Source organism: Mustela lutreola, chromosome 2 (assembly GCF_030435805.1).
Source record: "Mustela lutreola isolate mMusLut2 chromosome 2, mMusLut2.pri, whole genome shotgun sequence".
Lineage (NCBI taxonomy): Eukaryota > Metazoa > Chordata > Mammalia > Carnivora > Mustelidae > Mustela > Mustela lutreola.
The window spans coordinates 32,462,134-32,482,181 of record NC_081291.1 but is presented as its reverse complement, the minus strand read 5'-3'; the positions used below and the strand labels follow the sequence as shown (position 1 = coordinate 32,482,181).

The window sequence follows — 20,048 nt, the reverse complement described above, 5'->3', positions numbered from 1 at the left end:
CCTAGAAGGAAATACTTTTGAATTTATCCTACTTGATGTTTGTTTAGCTTCTTGGATGTGTCCATGCGTATTCATCACATTTGAGTACTTTTTAATTATCCTTTCTTCAGATTTTCTTTCTGTGCGTTTCTTTTCCACCTCTCTGTCTGGGATTTTTCTTACGTATATGTTGGTAACTTGATGGTGTCTTATAGGTCTCTGAGGCCATGTTCATTTTTCTACATTCTTTTTCCTTTGCATTCCTCAAACAAATTCTTTTTGTATTCCAAAAATCATAAATCAAACTAGATCATCTTTGGTCTGTCTTCAAGCTTGCTGGTTGTTTCTTCTGGTAGTTCACAAATCTCTAGTGAAATGAAATTTTTATTTCAGTTATTATGCCTTTTCAACTCAAGAATTTCAGTTTGTGCATTTTGTTTGTCTGTTTTTCAGTGGGGGAGGAGTGGCAAAGGGAGAGGGTGAGAGAGAATCTCAAGTAGGCTTGAGGTGCTGAGATCCAGCGCACATAGGGCTCGATTTATAACCCTGATATCATAACTCGAGCCAAAATCAGGAGTCGGGTGCTTAAATGACTGAGCCACCTAGGTGCTGCGTATTTAGTAGCCATTGTTCGCATACTTTGCTCTAGTACTTGAGGATGTTTTCCTTTAACTCGTGAACATATTTATAATAATTTAAAGTCTATGCTCAGTAAATCTATTATTTGGCCTTCTTCAAGATCAATTTACACTAAATGCTCTTTTTCCTATGTATGGGCTATAGTTTTCTGGTCTCACAATTATAAATGAGATCTGAACATTTGAAATAATATTGTTAAAACTCTGGAAATCATACCTTCCTCTACCCCCAAAGGGTTTGTTGTTGTACTGTTCGGTGACTTTCCTGGATGAATTCTATAGTGTCCGTATTCTCTTATCATATATGTCTGCTAAGGTTTTTATAGAGTTACCTTATTGGACACCTAGTAATTGGACAGAGATATTCTTGAATACCTAAGGTGAATAATTGTCTTCTTTACCAGATTGCTTGCTGTGTGTGTGTCAATGTACATATTCAGCACTCAGGCAGCTTCTGACTCTGCATTAGCTTTCACTTCCCATTTGTCAGAACATCAAGGTCAACTAGAGGCAAGAGAGTCCTCTTGAGTCTTTCATGGGCATGTGCACAGCTCTTCACATGCCTACTTTTTAAAGCCCTCAGAATTTGTTGGAGCTCTTCTAAGCCCTCCATATTCATCTCATTCTCTAAATTCTGATTTTAAGACTTTTAGCCAGGCTCTTGTTTTCCCCAAGCGGTATTACTTTCTCAGGCAACTGCAGTGTTAAACAATTGCTGCTAAATGTTTTCAACAAACATCTGGGGATAGGGCTTTTACCATGGAGCCAACTCTGATTGAAGTCAACTGAACACAAGCCCTGTTAATAGGATTTTTAAAGGAAACTTCCAGACTGGTCAAATAGAGACAAGTCTCTGTGGATGGGACTCTCTGGGAGCAGTGGGGTGGGGATGGGGGGCTGTCCAAACACATTCTGCCAATTACCATTGTTGTAAGACTATTGGTTTTAAGGGCTACCACAGAAATGGGGAGAGTATCAGCTAAAATGCCATAGAGCTTGCTGTTCTCATCAAAATTATGCTGTTTTTCTCAAATTAATGCCCTTTTGGTTGTTGCAAGCCTTTAAGTTCCAGAGCCCTAAAAAAGTTTAGTTTGACAATTTTTGCCAGTATTCTTGTTACTTTTATGGGGGAATGGATTTTTGGAGGTCCTTACTCTGTCATTCTGGAATTCCTTCTCTAGGCAATCCGGTTTTAATTTATGAACACAAATTTTTTTTAAATCCTTAAGAAGTACTCTGAAGACCTAGTTATGAATGAAAATGGAAGTCTGTAGGATTTTAAGTCATTTGTGCAGAAGAACTGAAGAAGTGATTTAAATTTTTTTCCTTCTAGGTGTTCAAGACCATTAGGACATCTGTAGCCAGTATGTGCTACAAATGATGTAAGCACTCACTTTTCTCTGAGTTAAATTTTCATGACTGGAGAGTGTTACTTTTCTATGGCTGTGTCCTAATTTTTTTTACTAATAAACATTTAGGTATTTTCCCCAACTTTCACTGTCACAGATAGTGGTAAAGGACATATTATTGGGCACGTATCTATAAGTCATTTGGTCATTGAACCGGATTTGCTAGCTCAAAAGGTGTATGTGCTTAAGATCTTGATAGCTAGGCTAACAAATCCATTTGTTTTTTTTTTTTTAATCTTTAGAGTTTATATTTTTTTTTTCTCATGCTAGTGTTGGGAGTGTTTTTGATTTTGGGTCATTCTTTGTCCTTTATTTTAGATGGTCCTAAATATGTACAGAGTATCTGAGATACTGGGAACAAAGATAAACTAATTTTAAAGTGTTTCTTAATTATTTTTAACATGTTTTTCTGTACCCTCCTGACATCTTTTTAGATGAAATACACCTAAATTTATTTATTTTTAAGATTTTATTTATTTCCTTGGCAGGGAGAGAGAGAGAGAAAACACAAGCAGGGGAGCAGCGGTCAAAGGGAGAGGGAGAAGTAGGCTCCCCACTGATTAGGGAGCTCGATTCAAGGCTCGATCCTAGGACTCTGGGATCATGACCTGAGGCAGATATTTAACCGACCCAGTCACCCAGGCACCCTTGAAATACATCGAAATTTAAGGCACTGGGGCCAGTTGTTAATCTGAAAAGTGGATAGTGGATGCACTATTTCTCATAAAAGGTCCACACTTTTGAACATCCTATAGATTGGCACGTAGCTATTTTATTTTAGCTTGACTCATAACATTTGTACCTGGTACCAACTGGAGTGGCTAAAGCCTTCTTGGTATCTGAAATCCTACTTTTTCATTTGCTCCTTTTGAATATTTTTCTCTTTCAAGTGAGTTGTAGTGGAATGACTCACCTTTCTGAATCTGTTACCCAAAGGACTCTGTATCTTAAATTATACGTAGGTGTTCCTCTAGCTGGGTTAGATTAGACCGTGATTGAAAGTAACACAGTACAAGGAGAAGCAAGCTGTTTATAACACTTTTTTAAAAAGGTACCTTGAGTTGTGATCTATCCTTTTTCGTGACCTAAAGGGAAAACAAAAATAATCTCTTATCAACAGCCTTTCTCCACTTTACCTTAATGTTTATCTGGCTGCCTTTTGATATTTTATTACTCATCCTACCTTCTGATGAGCAAAGCAATAAAATGTGTTTTAGGCAGACCACGTTGCGGTATTAATTGCCTCATTAGGAGAAAGTTCTTTCCCGTGCCAGTACCCTCTGGTGCTAGGATTCAGGAAATAAAAGTGGCCCTTTGCTAATTCTCAGTTAAGTTAATAGGCCAAATCCCATTACAACAAATCCCAGCACAACAGAATCTTTATATGACAAGAGATTTCCACACCTCCTCCAAACAATGGCCTGCTCATTGCAGGCAACAAAATCCCGGGCCTGCATATGCATTAGGAGTTTTTTTTTTTCATAATGGAATTTAACCTACGCTTATGTTTGGAATTAGAATTATGTTTTGGGAATAGTGATACTACACACGAATGCAAGGCCTCATTTGCCTTTCCCTGAAATATGCTATCAGTGAACCGGAGCAACCCTATAATAACATGGTGAATTCTCCTAAGTATACAGGAGATTAGCAAAAGCCACTCATCACAAAGGGACCCGTAGCTCAGGCTTCTACACCGAGTGGCGGCTGCCAGTCTCTGCCCCATCACGCAGTGCCTGGTACTTGAGTTGCGTTCAGGAAATACCTCTTGAGTGGAGAAGGGAGCAGGAACAACCCTGAGTCGTGCTTCATAGCCTGAGTGGAAAAGGTCCACAGGCGGATTCAGGCTTTCCAGGGAGGCTGGACTTTCACTGCACCGCCAACAAGGGTAGTCTTTCATGAGTCTCCTGGCCAAGGTGCGGAGAGTGTCTCAGCGCCCCCGGGGCCCCAGGTGAGGGTCTGATGGAGGAGCAGCTCTGTCATTACAGTTCAGGAGCTGGTACTTGGGAACTTGATCAAGGGACCCTGTGCAAAGCTGCTCTCAGCCTGTCTGCAGAGGGCCTTGGGGAAAGGGGGGGTGCGGGTCATATTTCAGAAGAACACGGTTCAGAAGGATGAATCTCTCCATCCGGAATGGAAGAACTCCATTGTGGCTGCTGCTGTCCCTTGGGCTGAGGTCAGAGAATATCACCCTGTCACTTCGGCCATTGTACAGAAATAAAAATACCACTCCGCGCACCAATATTAACAATAATAGAGATAACAACTTCTTATTTATTTTTTATGTCCCAGACATTGTTGGAAGGCTTTATGTGCTCGCATGCTTTGTCAGGAAGGATACTGAGAACGCAGGTACGCTCTTCCGTAAGATACAGGTCGCACAGCTACTAAGTGACAGAGCTGGAATTGGAACCCAGGCAATTTAGCTCCCTAATTCATGCACGTAACCACTTTGCTTTGGCGCATCTCCTCTGTGAAACCTCCATATTTTCAGTGTCTCTCTAATAAGTTACTGATGACGCAGATGTAGTCAACTGGCATTCATTCAGCACCCAGCATGAGCCAGGCACTGGAATTATAGAGCTGGACGAAAGTAGACAAGGAGCCTGCTCTTCTTGGTGAATGTGGATGAATGCTAGGAAAGAATTCAACTGGGTTTCACAGTGACCTCTGAGGAAGGTACCTGCTCCAGGCCAGGGAGAAGCAACACTGAGGCTGAGATCTACAGAGAGGGCAAGCAAGGGGCGGGGGAAATGGTATTCCACATGTGGAATAGTATATGCAAAAGCCCAGGGGCATATGGGATCATGGACTCTTCTGGGAACCACAGCCCCAGTAGTAAGAGGAAGAGGCCGCAGAGGTTGGCCAAGCCAGACCTCTGAGACCCCCATAAAACGTGTTAAGGAGACTTACCTAACAAGTAAGGGAATGCCACAGAAGAGCCTTCAGCAGGAGGGTGGGATGACTACATTGGGTTTTGAAAATGCATCTCCCGTGTCTGAGGCAGAACAGCAGGCAGGGTCCCCAGAGAGGGCAGTGGGAGGATAGTAAGGAGGCTCCATCCTTCAGTCCATGCAAGAGAGGAGGCAGCTTGGTTGGGCTAGAGCGGCGGCCGTGAAGATGAGGAGGAGAGGCAGATCAGAGAAATGTCTGGGGGGATAAAATCAATTTATCATGGATGAAATATAGTCATTAAAGATGACTCCAGCTGTCATGGAAACCGAACATCTGATTGAAACGGCGCAAAGAAGATTTAGACTCTGATTTCATTCTGGGCCGGCTAGATCCATCTTACCAACACGAGCAACGTCCTTAGCTATATCACTGGGAAAAGACAGTATGCAGTGATTTCAGTATTTATTAAGCCCCAACTGTGTGCCAGGCCCTGCATCAGGCAGTATGTAAACAATGAGGTGGACAGAAACCCTGTCCTTAGGGGGTTTGATAGCAATAGTTCTCAACCACGAGGAGTCTTACCCCATGTGGAGGGGTTTGCTGTTGGCATTGAGTGCGCAGGCTGCTAAACATCCTACAATTCCCGGGACAGGCCCCCCAGTAAAGAACGCTGCAGCTCTCCAGGGTCCACACATGGCGGAGGGTGAGAACTCTGGTTTGTACCTCAGATAGGAAGACAGAGCACTAAGCAATCCCATTACTAATAAGGTGTGAGGAGGTCAAGAGCCGGGCATCATGGCAGTACGGGGCACGGATCCCAGCCTTATTTGTGGGACGAAGAGGCAGCAGAGGTGTCCACTTCTGGCAGAAGTTGGAGAGGGCATTGTAAATGTATTGGAGCAGTCCTTGAATTCCATTTAATTCAGATTAATTTAAAAGTATTTAAAAGTATTCATTAAATCCCTTGGGCTCTGGTGTCTGCAAGTTCAAATCCACCATCTTCCTCTCCTAGTGACCTTTGACCTCACTGGTCTTGGTGTCTTCATCTCCATATCTTCTTCTCCCCTCATAGCCTGTGGTGAGATTATGGGAGACAGTCTCTGGAAAAGTTTGTGCACAGTATCTTATAAACAGTAATCACTCGGTAAGTGCCCATAATAGATATTTTTTTCTCTCAGTTGCCTCATGTGTGTCCTTTTTAGGTTTTCTCCATTTTCTCTAATGACAAGACCTAAAACTGCGTGGCTCCAGCACCTTCCCCAGACCAGCTCCTAAACTCCTTTCTGGAATTTTCCCATTGAGTGTGAGCAGCCTCCTTCTACCTGTGATGGGAAGCATGAAAGAGAAGGAAATAATGCAGTCACTGTTCGTTTTAACTGTAGTATTCAGATCTTTGTGGGACCCTCTGATGGAAAAGTTGAGCTCTTGAAATGGGACGCTCAGACTTTGCTCCCAGTTGAGCAATCATTGTGGTGCTCCCGAATGCAAGACTGAGCTTGTCTGCAGAGCATAACTGTCAGCCAAGGAACTGCTGTCCAACACATGGACTCATCATGTAGTAACTGGCTCAGAAGGTCTTCAGAATCTGAGGGCATTTTAGTCTGTAAATGTGCGAAAGCCAATTACACTCACACAGTTGTGTTTATTGAAAAATAAGACCTATTGTTTGTGAACTCCCCAAAGAACTTAACAATGGACTCACACCATTTTAATTTGATGTCTTTGTGCCAAAGGGAGAAAGCATTTGGGGAAATTTCCCACCGGCCTTGTGAACCCTGGGCCCGCTGTAAGACGATGTTAAAACTGAGACATAACCACCCAACCTCAAGAAAAAGGGAGCATTTGACGAGGCTGGAAGATGGTATTACTGGGAATTTGCTACTTGGTAGCAATGGGTGAAGCCAGGCTGGGTGGGGACTCTACCTCCCAAGATGGGAAGTGTGTTCAGTTGTCTTCCAGCAGATCAGAGAATGGATCCGTCTGAATGATATAGTCGCTATACTCTGGACCAGGGGTTGGCAAGCTGTGGCCTGCAGGCCAAATCCAGCCCATGACCTTTTTTTTTTTTTCTTTCTTGGTAAATAAAGAATTTTGGAACACAGCCATGCTTAGTCATTTGCGTATTGCCTGTGGCTGCTTTCATGGCAAAGTTGAGCGATTGCAACAGAAAACATAAGACACACAAGGCTCAAATTGCTTTCCATCCGGCCTTTTACAGAAAAAGTTTGCTGGTCCCCTGCTCTAGAAAAGCACTTCTCAAATGCTGGTGTGCCTAAGAATTATCCACAGGTTCTGATCCAATAGGTCTGAGAATCTGCATTTCTAGCAAGCTTCCAGGTGATGCCAATTCTGTGGTTCCCTCCAGTGTAGCAAGGTTCTAGGAACTCATTAGCTTCATGCGATGTTTTTCCTATTGGAGGCAGAATGCTTGGTCGTTAAGGGCATGGGGTTCCAGTCCCATTTTTAGCATTTGTTACCTTGTCATCCTAGTAAGATAGATACTGTCCCGACGCTTTGGATTGCTCTTCTATGAAACAGAGAGGTAGTCTTTACAAGGAGCTTAGCCGGGACCTGGTCTACAGTGTGGATTCCGTCCTTATTGGCAGCTGATACATGGGCATACCCTGAGACCTGACTCATTGCCCCACAAGGGTCAGGCACGATCCCTGTTGCGGCCTGCAGATCAGCCCTTGGAGTCACTTTACTGACAGGGGTCTATGTGATTTTTTTTGAGTCACTGGAGGATAGTTGTCTGTTTTTGTTTTTTTAAGGGAAGATTATGTTGAAATAGCTTTTGGTTTTAAAATTTAAATTCAAGTGATTGAAAAACCTAAGTCTTCAAGTATTGCATTCAGATCTTGCTATTCTCTATAACATTTGGTCCCCATCTATGAATTTAAATAATGAAATGCTTTACATTTTAAGATGTGTTCCTTAGTGCAAAATATTTGGCTTTTTTTTTTTTTTTAAGTCCCCTGACTTAACCTCCTCCTTTCCCAAGAAAACACCCTTTCCAAACTCCCCTTTTAATAATTTTCTCAATTCTCATAAATTAAACTTTTAACTATGGTGAACATTAAGTTGACTGAAGTCTCCTAAAACCATGTGTAAATTTTGCAAGATTTTAGTTTAAAATTATAAATCTATGCCAATTACTCAATTAAACATTTTAAATTGGAATTACAAAAACAGCCTGGTTTTATGAATAGGGCAAATCCTCTTACATGGTAAAATGATTAAAGTACCAAATATATACAGATCCATAATAGAAGCTATATGAAGATGATCGGTTTGGTTCTTTTAAATGTTTCTCTGTGTCATTATAAATCTTAGCAGGGTGAAAAGATGCTTATCCACCAAGGAAACATTTGTCATCCTAAGCAATTTAGGGGATATCGTGTCAGCCAGCCACCTTGAAATTGCAGGATGATGGGAAATTTCAAGTGGGACATGGATCAGTTTCTTGTCTTTAATGCTTTTGGGAGACCCTGACCCCTGTTAATAATCCTTATGCCATTGACTTCATAAATTAATAAAGTGAATGGTCAAGTAATCTGTGACCTTTAAGAGCAAGTTAGAGGTTAAAAGGCATAGACCACTCTTCAAAGCTGCTCCAAGCTTACCACGTGGATGTTGCATTTCTCTGTCTCTGAAGGAGTGGGAATATCTTCCCAGCTAACTTGAGTAACTTTTGAACTTCTTGGAGAATGGTATCTTTTAAAAAACATCCTGTCAGGGCTATAACTTTTCCAGGTATTAGAAAGAAAACCTGTTTAATTTTGGATATCTTCACTGGCATGTAGTGACAACTTCTAAGGTCATTCCCCTAGTTGGGTTGGCCCAGTAAACTCCTTTAATATCGAGAACAATGAGAATAATTAAATATTATTCATGTGGTATCTTTTGGCAGTTCAGTTATAGGGGCAAAATATTACACTTACCAGTGGTTAGAACTGCCTAATTTGTATAGTCCAACCTTTTCATTTTAAGGAAAAGAAAAGACAGATGACCAAAGGAAGGTTCAAGTTCAGACTGAGCCAGAGAAGGCCTAAGATATGCCTAGCCATGCACCAGATAGATGAGATGGTTGAGTCTTGCTTGGGAGACCAATGCTATCCGTCCTGCCGTCCTTCATAAGTAAACGTTTCATAGAAGCTTATCATCATTGGTATGAAAGCAGTGACTCCAGATGATTTATTTCTGCCTGCATTTCATTATTTGAAAATGTGAATAGCTCTTAGATTATATTACCATAGTTTATTTGAAAGGCATTCATTTGAGAGATAGTATTACACCTCCTTGGGCCATTTGATACATGGATGTTTTGGGTACCTAATTTAGATGTTTCCACCAAAACAAACTTTTCTTGGATTGACTTGGACTTCAGGTACACCCTACAAGTTATTTTATTTTATGGTTGCTGAAAAAGTTTGTTTCATAGGTATATCATCTCATGAGCTATATCTTTGTAGAAACAGAGTGCTCTGATCCTGTTTGACCCATCCATCAAAGGAGGGCCATTTTCAGCAACCTAAAGGTAAGCAGAGTTTTGTAGAATTCACACCCAGCCATCTCAAGCCTTCTCTACTATATATAGGTTTATTTTGTACTGGAGGGTAAAGGACACTTTTGGCCATTTATGCTTGGGGGGCCCTGAAGTTAAGCCTGTCAGTGCTGTTACAGGTATTAAATATGATCCTATTCCCTTGAAAGAAATTAAGAAATTAAACCTTTTCCTTCCCGCTCATGGTTGGGATTAAAACTGCTGTGGTTAAGCCAAATGTTCATCCACATTGGACAGTTCTGAGCAATGAAAGAGTCTTTCAAATGATACATGCAGAGTTGATAGCTATCCCAGTTACTACCCATGTTGTAAATCTTTGTAGCATACCACATGCACACGGCTTTCTTCTTTTCTCAGGAACCCATCCCTCTTGCATTTGAATTGCTGTTGAGTGACACGCTCCCATCCGGAGCTCTTTCTTGGGCCCCATTGTCCTTGCTGCTGTTACTGTTACTGTTACTGAAGCACATGAGAGTCACATCAACCTTTAAGATGCTCATGAACACTCCTGATGGGGTCATTGCTGCCCAGGATGCAGCAACTATAGCCAGAATGTGCTATAGTCCTGGCAGCTTTGAGAAACTACTGAAGTGCTGTTGAAAAAAGAAGAGAGGTGATGTTTAGTGCATCTTGAAAAATGCCAACTCTCCATTTTGAACTGAGTTCATAATTCAAGCTCCCAAGTTCGCATTTGATACTTGAAAAGCACAGTGCTGATGATTAGAATCCGATACTCCTTCTTGCATCCCAGACCAGGAAAGTTGTCGTCATTAGCTGGAGTCTCTGAAAATCCTACCTGATCTGCTTGCTCCTAGCTCTCTTCTCAATGCCAAGTGCGAGGATGTGATGCCAGTGAGTGCATCAGTGGCTCCCTGAAGTGTAGTCCTAGAGAACCTGTAGTCCTCTGAGTTCCCATATGGAGTTCAACTTCCTTAAGGGCAGTCACTGTTTCCTAGCTCAGTTTCAGCTACCTGTTTAATCTCTGTTCATTCAATAAATATCTGTGTGCCTACTGTGCACCAGGCACCGAGTGTTTCTGGGATCACAGTCAAGGATAAACCTGGGCCCCACTACCTGGTGCTTCTAGATGCTAGAATGGAAGACCAACACAGAGCAGATAATCCTAGGATCAGTTAGTCACAGTTTGTGATGAGTGCAGACCACTATATTGCATATACTAGGAGGCCATTCACCCAGAGGCCATATGATTAAGAATTGTTGATGATAATTGGACAGGAACATCCAGAGTCCACTTAGTTGAACTTAGGTTGCCTTGAGGTGTTGGGTAATGTGTTTTTTAAAACAGTTTCTTATATGTCTGTTATTTATGCCAAAGTCCATTATCTTGAAAGCTTTAAAAATTAGGATTGGAATACTATAAGCAAACAAACAGAAAAGCTGGGTTACATAGTCTTGCCTTACTATGTATATGTCGAGAGGCTATGAATTTTCTCAGTTCCTTTTTGTTATCATCACAAAATTAATATACGTGTGGCATGATCATGTGGACACATTAATATGCCTGTGCTGTGAGCTCCATTTTATTCTCCTCCAGTTGCTATAAACATTTATTCCCTGTCAGTGATTTTTCTAAAAAAAATTTTTTTTTTACCCCCTATCTTCTCATGGGCTCTATGAAAATGTGAAGTTTTGGTCAAACAATTCCGCAGTGACGGGTAAAGCTAGGTTTGAATCCAAGAAAGGCTTATAGAAATGACCCTGGTAGAGCCGAGTAATGATGAGTAAGATGCATGGTGGCAGTCACAAACAGGAGAGACTTGCCTGATTTTATTTTTTACAAGCCTAATTCCAGTCCGACGCAGTAAGAATAGATCTTTCTCATCATAGGAAATGACAGACACATCAGCCATCGGAAGCACCAGAGACTAAGTGATTTCTGGTATACTTTTCATCAATTGATACTAAAATTTTATCAGTCCATTTCACTCTGTCTGTTAATACGTGGATGGCAGGGATGTCTCGTGAGGGCTCCTGGCAATTGTGGAAGCCCAAGCCACTATGCAATGCGGAACTCTTCCCTCTTATTCAAACACAGAGATGTCATTCAGATGCAAAAACAGCCAAGTTGTCCGCATGCAGATTAGTATTCCACAATGAAGAGACAGGGGAGTGGGGTGGGGGGGGTGGGGGTCCCGTCTGTCTGTCCGCTGGTACCAACTCGTTATGTGCCAACCCACACGTTCTCTCCAGGCGGAGCCCCTCCCCCACTTCTGGCCAACACTCGAGTTCGAGAAGTGTTTCCAGATGTGTTCAGGGGCTGACTTCTTAAGTGATGAGAGTGGGTTCTTTGGATCCTTGGCCAGCTGAGTTTTCTGGGCTGTGCCCCAGACTGTGTCTGGTGCCTGAGGCCATGCACTCTTACTGTCCATGCTTGTCCTTCCATAAATGCCCTGTTATCTCCATAATGGGGTATACTGAAATGCCACCTTGGAGCAGTTCAGATACTTGCCAAGCCAGAAGAATTTGGCAGCAGAATGCTGTGCTGTTTCCACAAAAGGCTGTTGGTCCTTCCTGGTTATAAATGAATGGTGCCAGTTCCTGCCAGGTGTGCAGCCAGCTCCTGGAAGAATGTTGGGTGGTTGGGTGGGTTGTTAACACTTTCAAGCGGCGGGATACCTAAGGGGAAGGAAGGCATGTGGAATGAAGTCGGAGAAGGTAGGAGCTCCTGTGGGTGGGAGGCCATGGTGGAAACCGAGAGATCCCAAGTGTCCACCTGCCTCCAGTTGACTGCTGCCTTGGGAAAATGGAGATCCCACTTGGTCTGATGCCAGTTTCTTAGAAGAAGCTGGAAATCCTGCTTTTTTATGTAAAATCTCCAGATTTTTATAACTGCTAACTAAAGGAGACTCTTTAGAACACCGTGGGAGCCAACGACAACACATTTGTTGGCCAGGGGCCCTTCCGTGCCAAGGGTCCGGCTACTCCAAGTGTGGTCCCTGGACCAGCAGCCTCAGCATCTCCTGGGAACTGATTAGAAATTCAGAATTGCAGCTCCACTTCAGACCTACTAAGTGAGAATGTAGTCTTTGAACAACATTTGATCCCAGGTGATTCAGATACACATTAAAATTGGAGAATACTGTGCTGGTGACTCGATTCAGGTCAGCACTTCCTCAAACAGCTATCTAATCATGGGCTAGAAATTAAATATTCTAAAAAGATTTCTGTTTTAAAAGCCCAAAAGGAACCTCATCCTTGAGGTATGAACTTGAATGTAACTTGTCTGGGCAGACTTCCTCCCTAAAACTAGGTTAGATGTCCTTGCTCTCCATGCCACTATGTTCTTACATCTGCCTTTTGACCTGAGGACCCCATGAGGGCAGGGGTCATGTCTGGTTCCCTTTATACTTCCAGGACTTCTCGTAGTGCCTGGCACAGAAGGATGCTTGATGAGCAAATGCAGTGAAATCTCATGATCTCAGCCCAGTTATTGAACATTTGCATGGTAACTTACTTAACCACTTGAAAGTTCTAATTAGATTTGTTCAAGGAGGGACCTCAACAGTGGCACAAACTTTTTCGTACCTGCAGTGTTCTTGTCCACTCCTTTGGGGTGTATCTTCTGTCTCATTGTACCTCTTACTGCCGCCTATGTTCCTAGGATCCGTCCCCTGACCCGCCATACAGTAGCTGTTCCATAAGGGTGTCCTGAATGGATGCACTAGGAAAAGTGAAGGGTTCAGTACTGGTTCCTGTGTTAATGCTCATCTTACTATCATCCCTTAATTATGCATTCAGATTATAGACTCATGGACTTAAAGACATTACGGACATTATGGACTTAAAGAAAGAACTAGATATATATAGTTCACTGTTCCCTGTTCACTGTTGTGAATTAGTGGGGTTTTCGTGCTCTAAAAGATGTAGAGTGTATTGCACTATGGAAAAAATGGAGCTGTGTCTTCATGTTTATCTTGTCCAGATAGAATGGGCAGGAGCATTTCCCTTTCCCCATCTCAGTAGGTTGCCCTTACGAAACCTGAAGTGAATTTTAACTATCCTGATCTCATATGCTTTATCCACACATTGTCTAAAATAACATATCGTGAAGAAGAAAGAAAACAAGCCAAAACATCTACAAAGATAACATTTACTTATGTTAGTGTTCACTTCTATATTCCCTACAAGGCGCAAAAACCTTTGATCCAAACAAAAATATTTTAGGTTGGATTCCAAAAAAAAATCAAATTCAGACATTTTGGGATGTAATGGAAAGTGAATTGCTTTGCTATGGTTCTCTTTTTTGATAGAAATTGACTTCCCATGGCTCCTATCTACTTGCAATACCGACTGACACTCTTAACTTCTAAAGGAATTCATTCCATTCAGTGACACACTCTTACTCTACATTGGGATGGCCTCTCATTTTGGTACTTGTGCATTTACTGTTCTTGTTTGTTTGTTTGTTTGTTTTGGGGGGTGGTCATATGTACAGATGTGTGTCTGTGATCTTCGTGGCTTGTTTTAGAATTCCTGGACTCTGATCTGGCATGGCCATGCTGAGAATATGACTTTAATTCCCAAAGGTGTAGTAATGCCTTTCAGATAAGAATCCTATTTTAGACCAAAAAACTAGAAAATTGGCTTCCTGTGTATGTGTCGTAGAAGCTAACCTTTCTGTTGATTGTGTAAAGTGAAGGAATAATTGTCACTTTGAGAATTAAAGTACAATTAATGTTGTAGAAACTTGATTTCATGAACTGAGACTTCTATAAAATTTCTTTGAATGACAAGCCTGTTAAAAATATGCTCCTAGTTTATAATCAACTGATTTTTTTCTTTTTTTCAATTTTAAAGAACAATGATCTGGTAAGCCTTTAATAACCATGTTTGCATAATTAAAGGAAAAGTATAAATGGATACACATTAAATTATTAACAGTTTGTCACATTAACAAGGTGGAGTTGGAAGTGAGGTAGAGACTCACATTTTATTTTATGTTTAAAAAGCTTGTATTGCTTTTGTGATTTAATTGACTTGAAATGAAATGTATGAAGAATTAAGGAAGTACATGACCTAAAAAATTAAATTAACATATTCTGATGGGACCTTCTTATTTACTTTGTATTTTCAAATTCATTCTAAAAGCTCCATGGTAGAGGCGCCTGGGGGGCTCAGTGGGTTGAAGCGTCTGCCTTCTGCTCAGGTTATGATCCCGCTGGGGTCCTGGGTAGGGCTCTCTGCTCAGCGGGGAGCCTGCTCCCCCCACTTATCTCTGGTTGCCTCTCTGCCTACCTGTGAGCTCTGCCTGTCAAATACGTGAATAAAATCTTTAAATAAATAAATAAATAAATACTCCATGGTACCAGTCAGATTTTAAAATTTTTGAGTATATTCGACAGTGGTTTTAAGTGTACATCAAGTTATATTGTATCGATCAGAATTTTGGAATAGAATTTGATGCATGGGTGACTGCGGGTTCTTTTTAATTGCTTTCTGGATCCAAAATGTATTCTTTTGGAACAATAGTGTTCTGTGATCTTGATTGTTGACATAATTATTTACCTTAGATAATGCTTTCCATAATATAGAGAAAAAAACTTCCGTAGGAGAAAAATGAGAAGATTTGGAAGTTAGTACTATGTAGTTTTGGAACAAGTATTTGGAACCAGACTGACTGGTTTCAAAGTCAGACTCCATCACATTCTAGCTGTGTGATCTTGGGCTAGTAACCAGATCTCTCTGTGCTTTCATTTTTGCAACTCTGAAGTCAAGAATAGTTCTGCCCCCAAAAAGTTGTTATAGGGAGTAAATGAGTTTACTTATGTAAAGCACTTTGAAGACTGCCTGATGTAATATAAACATTGTATCAGTTAGCTCATGCTGCATATCAAATCGTCCCCACATTTAGTAGCTTAAAATAACACCCATTTATTATCTCTCATGATTCAGGTTGGCGGGGTGGTTCTTCTGGTCTGGTCTGGTCTGGTCTGGGTCACTTTGGCTGGGGCTGGACTGGACTGCTTACTGAATGGCCTCTGGTCCATGTTTAATGTGATAGTCCCTGGGACAACAGCAGCTCCGCTTGCTCACAGAATTCCCAACAGCAGCAAAAGGGCAAAGGCACAATTTCTTTCCAAGCTTTTCCCTCTGCTACATTCGTTAATATCACATTGGTCAAAGCAAGTCACGTAGCCAAGCCCATACTCATAATGGGAGAGACTCAAGAGCATGAGTACAGGTAGGGAAATTATTCAGACCATTTTTATAGACAGTCAGCTTCAAGCACTATATAAGTATTAGCTGCTGCTTATTACTATTATTACTATTATTATTATTATTACTACTAATATTAACTCTCGAAACATAAAGCTACTAAAAGTAAAGACATACTCCAGCAAAGCTCTTGAGTATGTCTTCAGTAAGTCATTAGCATTTGCCATTTCCAGATATTGTGGGAGCCTCAAAAATTAATACTTGCAACAAGAGAGTTCTTAAGAGGAGCTTATTCTGCAGGGCTGAAATTATTATTTTTGTTACAAACTGTAGCTGTCCCTACTGGTCTCCCTGGGAGCATTTTGCAGGTTATAAAATACAGCTATTACTATGGTAATCATATTGCAAGTATAAAATGGCTTTGACCTACTTGTTAAAATGCAGTGTGTATTAAAATAAAGACTGTGAGCTTAAAGCTAAATGAACTCAGAATAAAAACAGAATGGCAAGTCCAAAGTGCTCGAGAGATCTTCAAACGAGGGAAAGGCATTTGATGAAGAGGATGTATTTTTCCTCATTCTCTTCATTTTCCCCTCGTTGTGACGACCTCCGGGAAATGACACTCAATTCTGAAAAAGCATTTCTGTCCTCTAACTTACAGGCCAAATTTTTTTTTAATAATAAGAGCTACCATTTGCTTACTTCACACCAGCCATGTGCTGGCTCTTCGGATGATACACTCTTCTGCTTTCTCTTCATGACATCTCTCCAAAGCAGGAGCCATTATTCTCTTTTTTATAAATGAAGAACCTGAGTCTTGGAGAAGAAAAGACTTAGCCCAAAAGCATGGGAATTCCTGCCTTCAGAGGCTTGGACCTAAAACTCAAAAGAAGTTGATTATAATTGTACCAGTCAATTTGTACATTGATGTATGCGTTTATTCAGGAAGTTCTGGTTATGCACCAGACGACATGCTGATTGCTGTGTTAGTCCACAGACGGGTCACTTGTGAGGGGTTCAGAGGTCAAGGGAGGTTACCCGGATGTCCAAAATGCATCCTGGGGCATGTGTAGGATGTGTTGCTCAGGAGAAAGGGCTGAACTGTGTTTCAGGTCCCAGGAGTAGGAGGAGCAAGAAACGAGAGCGCAGGCAAACTGGTCAGTGTAGCTGCACTGGGGAGGCCATTTTGATAGCGTTGCATCGTCAGGGTCGCATCCTAGAGGTCTTTGTGAGTCCAGTTCCTTTACCTGAGGGCAGGGGGGAGGCCGTTAAGAAATGTTCTGACCAGGAAGGTCATGAGTAGATGCTTTGTTTAAAAAGATCATTCCAGCCATGGCTTATAAGATGGGGTTGGGTGGGAGAGGCGGGAGTTCTGGCCATGAGTCAGACTGGCAGCAGGGGGAAATAGGGAAGAGAGTAGAGTGGAGGGGCCTTTGGAAGCTGTTTGGATGGAGATGGAGGTGGGGGAGAATTACAGGATGACATCTGCTGTCTGACTGATGGGTCTGGGTGGAGGGTTCCACTGAAGAAGAAGATTTGGAAGAGGGTGATATGTCTTTGGTGGACTTGGTGATTTTGTAAAATGCCTGTGGGACTTCCTGGCGGAGGAGCCCAGAAAGTGGGGAGGACTCACAGGTCTGATCCTTACAAGAGCTCTCAGGGCTAGAAAGGAGATCTGAGGTCCTGGGCACCCTCTACTTTTGCATCTCCTCGTCTTTCTCCTCCTTTGACTTACTTTGCCCCATTAGTACTTCTCCTCTTACTTGCTTATTGTCTTTCTCCACCACAATAGAGTATAAGCTCCATGAGGGCAGGGAATGTACGTGTTCTTGTTTTCTTTTTCCTTGCCCATGTTAAAAAAAAAAAAAAAAAAAAATCAGCTAAATGCAAGCATGGCTCTAGGTGAGGAGTGGGAAGCCTCAGTAGAGTCAATCCAACAAGAGGCAGATTGACTTTATCTTGCAGGCCAGTTGGGATCATTTGGTAGGTGCTTCCTTCCTAAGAGAGTTATATTGAGGAAGATTCTGGAAAGAGCTGGAAAGACCACTGTGGTCATTTGGTGGTATTCACTGAGGAGACTGTCCTTGGCAACATAGCTAACATTCACCACGTTCATCTAGAGAATCTTTTACTATGAGTAATAATTTTCCAGAAATACGTCCATTCTATATCTCAGTCTGCATTTCCCAGCTATGAATCCTGCCTCCCTCAGTCCCTGGTACTCTGCTTGGTGGCTTGTGGATCTCTAGTCTCATTAGCATAGCTCACTAAGGGAGTTGAATGAGGCCAGAGTGAAGCTTGACTTTTAATAGCCTGATCCTTTTGATGCCACCCTGGAAAGCTGTGACTCAGTAGCATGTAAGTTCAGGTGCTGAGTTTTGTCCATAATTATTTGTTCTTTAGCATAGAGAGTTTTCAGAACTAATCTGTCCCAATTTAACTTATTTCAATTAATAGTTTCTCTTAATTATTCTTTCCTACTTGTGCTAATCATCATCCCAGATAAAAGCGAATCCTTGAAATTTTCTTATTGCCCCTCTAGAGGAGGGTAGAATACTCGATGGGCAGTGCTAATGGCTGGCTTCCTTTTGGAAACCTCCCCAGTTGGATCTTCTAACTAGGAGAGTAAACTTCAAGGCCAATAACCCAGAAACCTTAAGCTTTAACATCTGGAGACAGCAGCAGCAAGAAAGTTTGAAATACAAGGAGCATTGAGACTTTCTGGCTGGCAACTCATAGTAACTGATCAGTCACTTGACCCTGAGAAGTTAAGTGACCCGTGAGAGGTCACCATAACTTGAGAGTCATTGTCACCCACGAGAGTGAGCTCATATAATTATTGAAATATAAATGGTTCTTTCGAATGCCAGTATGTTGCTCCAAGTTAGTTCAATCATAATGGGAATTTTGGCAATAGCATGCAATACCTCTTCTCCCTTCATGTCCGGGCGGAGGGTGAGGATCCATGGTCATCAATCAGTAACGATTTACTAAGTGCCTATAGTGGGGTCACCTCTGTTGTAGACATTAAGCAAAAACTCAAAAGAGCCTTGAATAGACGACCAGTATCTTTCCCTCTGCTTTTTGCATGGGGGGGAGTAGAGGAAAGGAGTAAGCAAATGAAAAAGCAAGCAAGCATTCAGCACATGCAGCGGTGGACAGGATGGTAGTTGATCGACCTGAGATACCTCCGTGTCGGGGCAGCAGGACCAACATGAGAAAACTTGAAATGGCCCAGCCTGCTCTTGGTACTTTGTGGGGAGAGGCTTCAGGGTGGAGGAAGGAATTTCGCAGGACCTTGGAGAATTGAGGGATCTGAGACGTATTCATTTTCTGTTGCTGCATAACAGATGAACACTTATTTAGTAGTTTCAAACAACATCTATGTCTCGTCTCGCAGTTCCACAGGTTAGAAGTTCAGGGGTAGCATGCCTGACTTCTCTGCTCAGGTTCTCAAAAAGCTAAAGTCAAGGTTTTGCCATCTGTGTCCTCATCTGCTCCTCTTCCGAGCTCATCTACATCATTGGCAGATTCAGTTCCTTGTGCTGGGTAAAGGACTGAGCTCCTTGTTTGCCTGCTAGCTATCAAGGAGGGCCCACTCTCAGCTCTTAAAGGGGAACTGCTGGGTCCTGGCCCCAGGGCCTTCCATCTGCAGAGCGGGTGACTGACAACCTCCCTCCCATCAGGGGTCCATCACTCTTTGTGTCTCCAGGAAGATCCTAGTCTTTTTTAAGGGTTCCTAAGATTAGGTCGGGCTCACTGAGGATAATCTCCTTATTTTAAGGTCAACAGATTTGGGACCTCAATTACTGCAGAAAAGTCCCTTCCCGGCAGCTCCTAGGATGGAGTCTGGTTGGAAAACCAGGGAGTGCGTGTGTACCCCCAGGCCAGGAATCTTGGGGGCCATCTCTGAATTCTGCTTACCACATGATAGAAGGCATGAAATGTCCAAGTTGGTAACCAAATTACCAGATAATGGCTGGTGTGTGGATCGGATTGCATGCATAGCCTGGAACTGGGAAGGAGGCCCTTTTAAAGGAAATGAGCTTCCCAGGGGCAGATGGTGACTTAACTGGAGGGGTCTGACCAACTGATTGCACCATCTAGAACCCGACTACCTCTCTGTGTTGTTTCAGTCTACAAGCAAGCTCTTCTTTCTCTCTCCCTCTTTCTCATGTACATACACGCTTCCCCATTTGTCTACATTCTCAGTGGGATGAGCTGCTCAGAAACACGTGGCCATATCTGGAGATGCTTTGGGTCATCACAGCTAGAGAGGATACTCCTGGCATGCGGCGGATGGAAGCCGGAGATGTTGCTAACCATCCTGCATGCGCAGAGTAGCTCCCGCAACAAAGAATTATCTGGCCCCCAGTATCACCAGTG

General features: G+C 42.3%; 1 protein-coding gene across 2 annotated transcripts in view; it reads left to right on the top strand.

The window, feature by feature from the left end:
* The window catches only part of PRICKLE2 (prickle planar cell polarity protein 2), a 318,161-nt gene that overhangs the window by 132,887 nt on the left and 165,226 nt on the right, over nt 1-20,048 (top strand). Inside the window, exon 2 of one of the 2 annotated variants that reach the window (XM_059161428.1) lies at nt 9,394-9,458. The exons of the other annotated variant lie outside the window; for it this stretch is intronic. The gene's annotated coding sequence lies outside the window, so the exon portion shown is untranslated. The remainder of the gene's footprint in view (nt 1-9,393; nt 9,459-20,048) is intronic. 2 annotated transcript variants of the gene reach the window in all.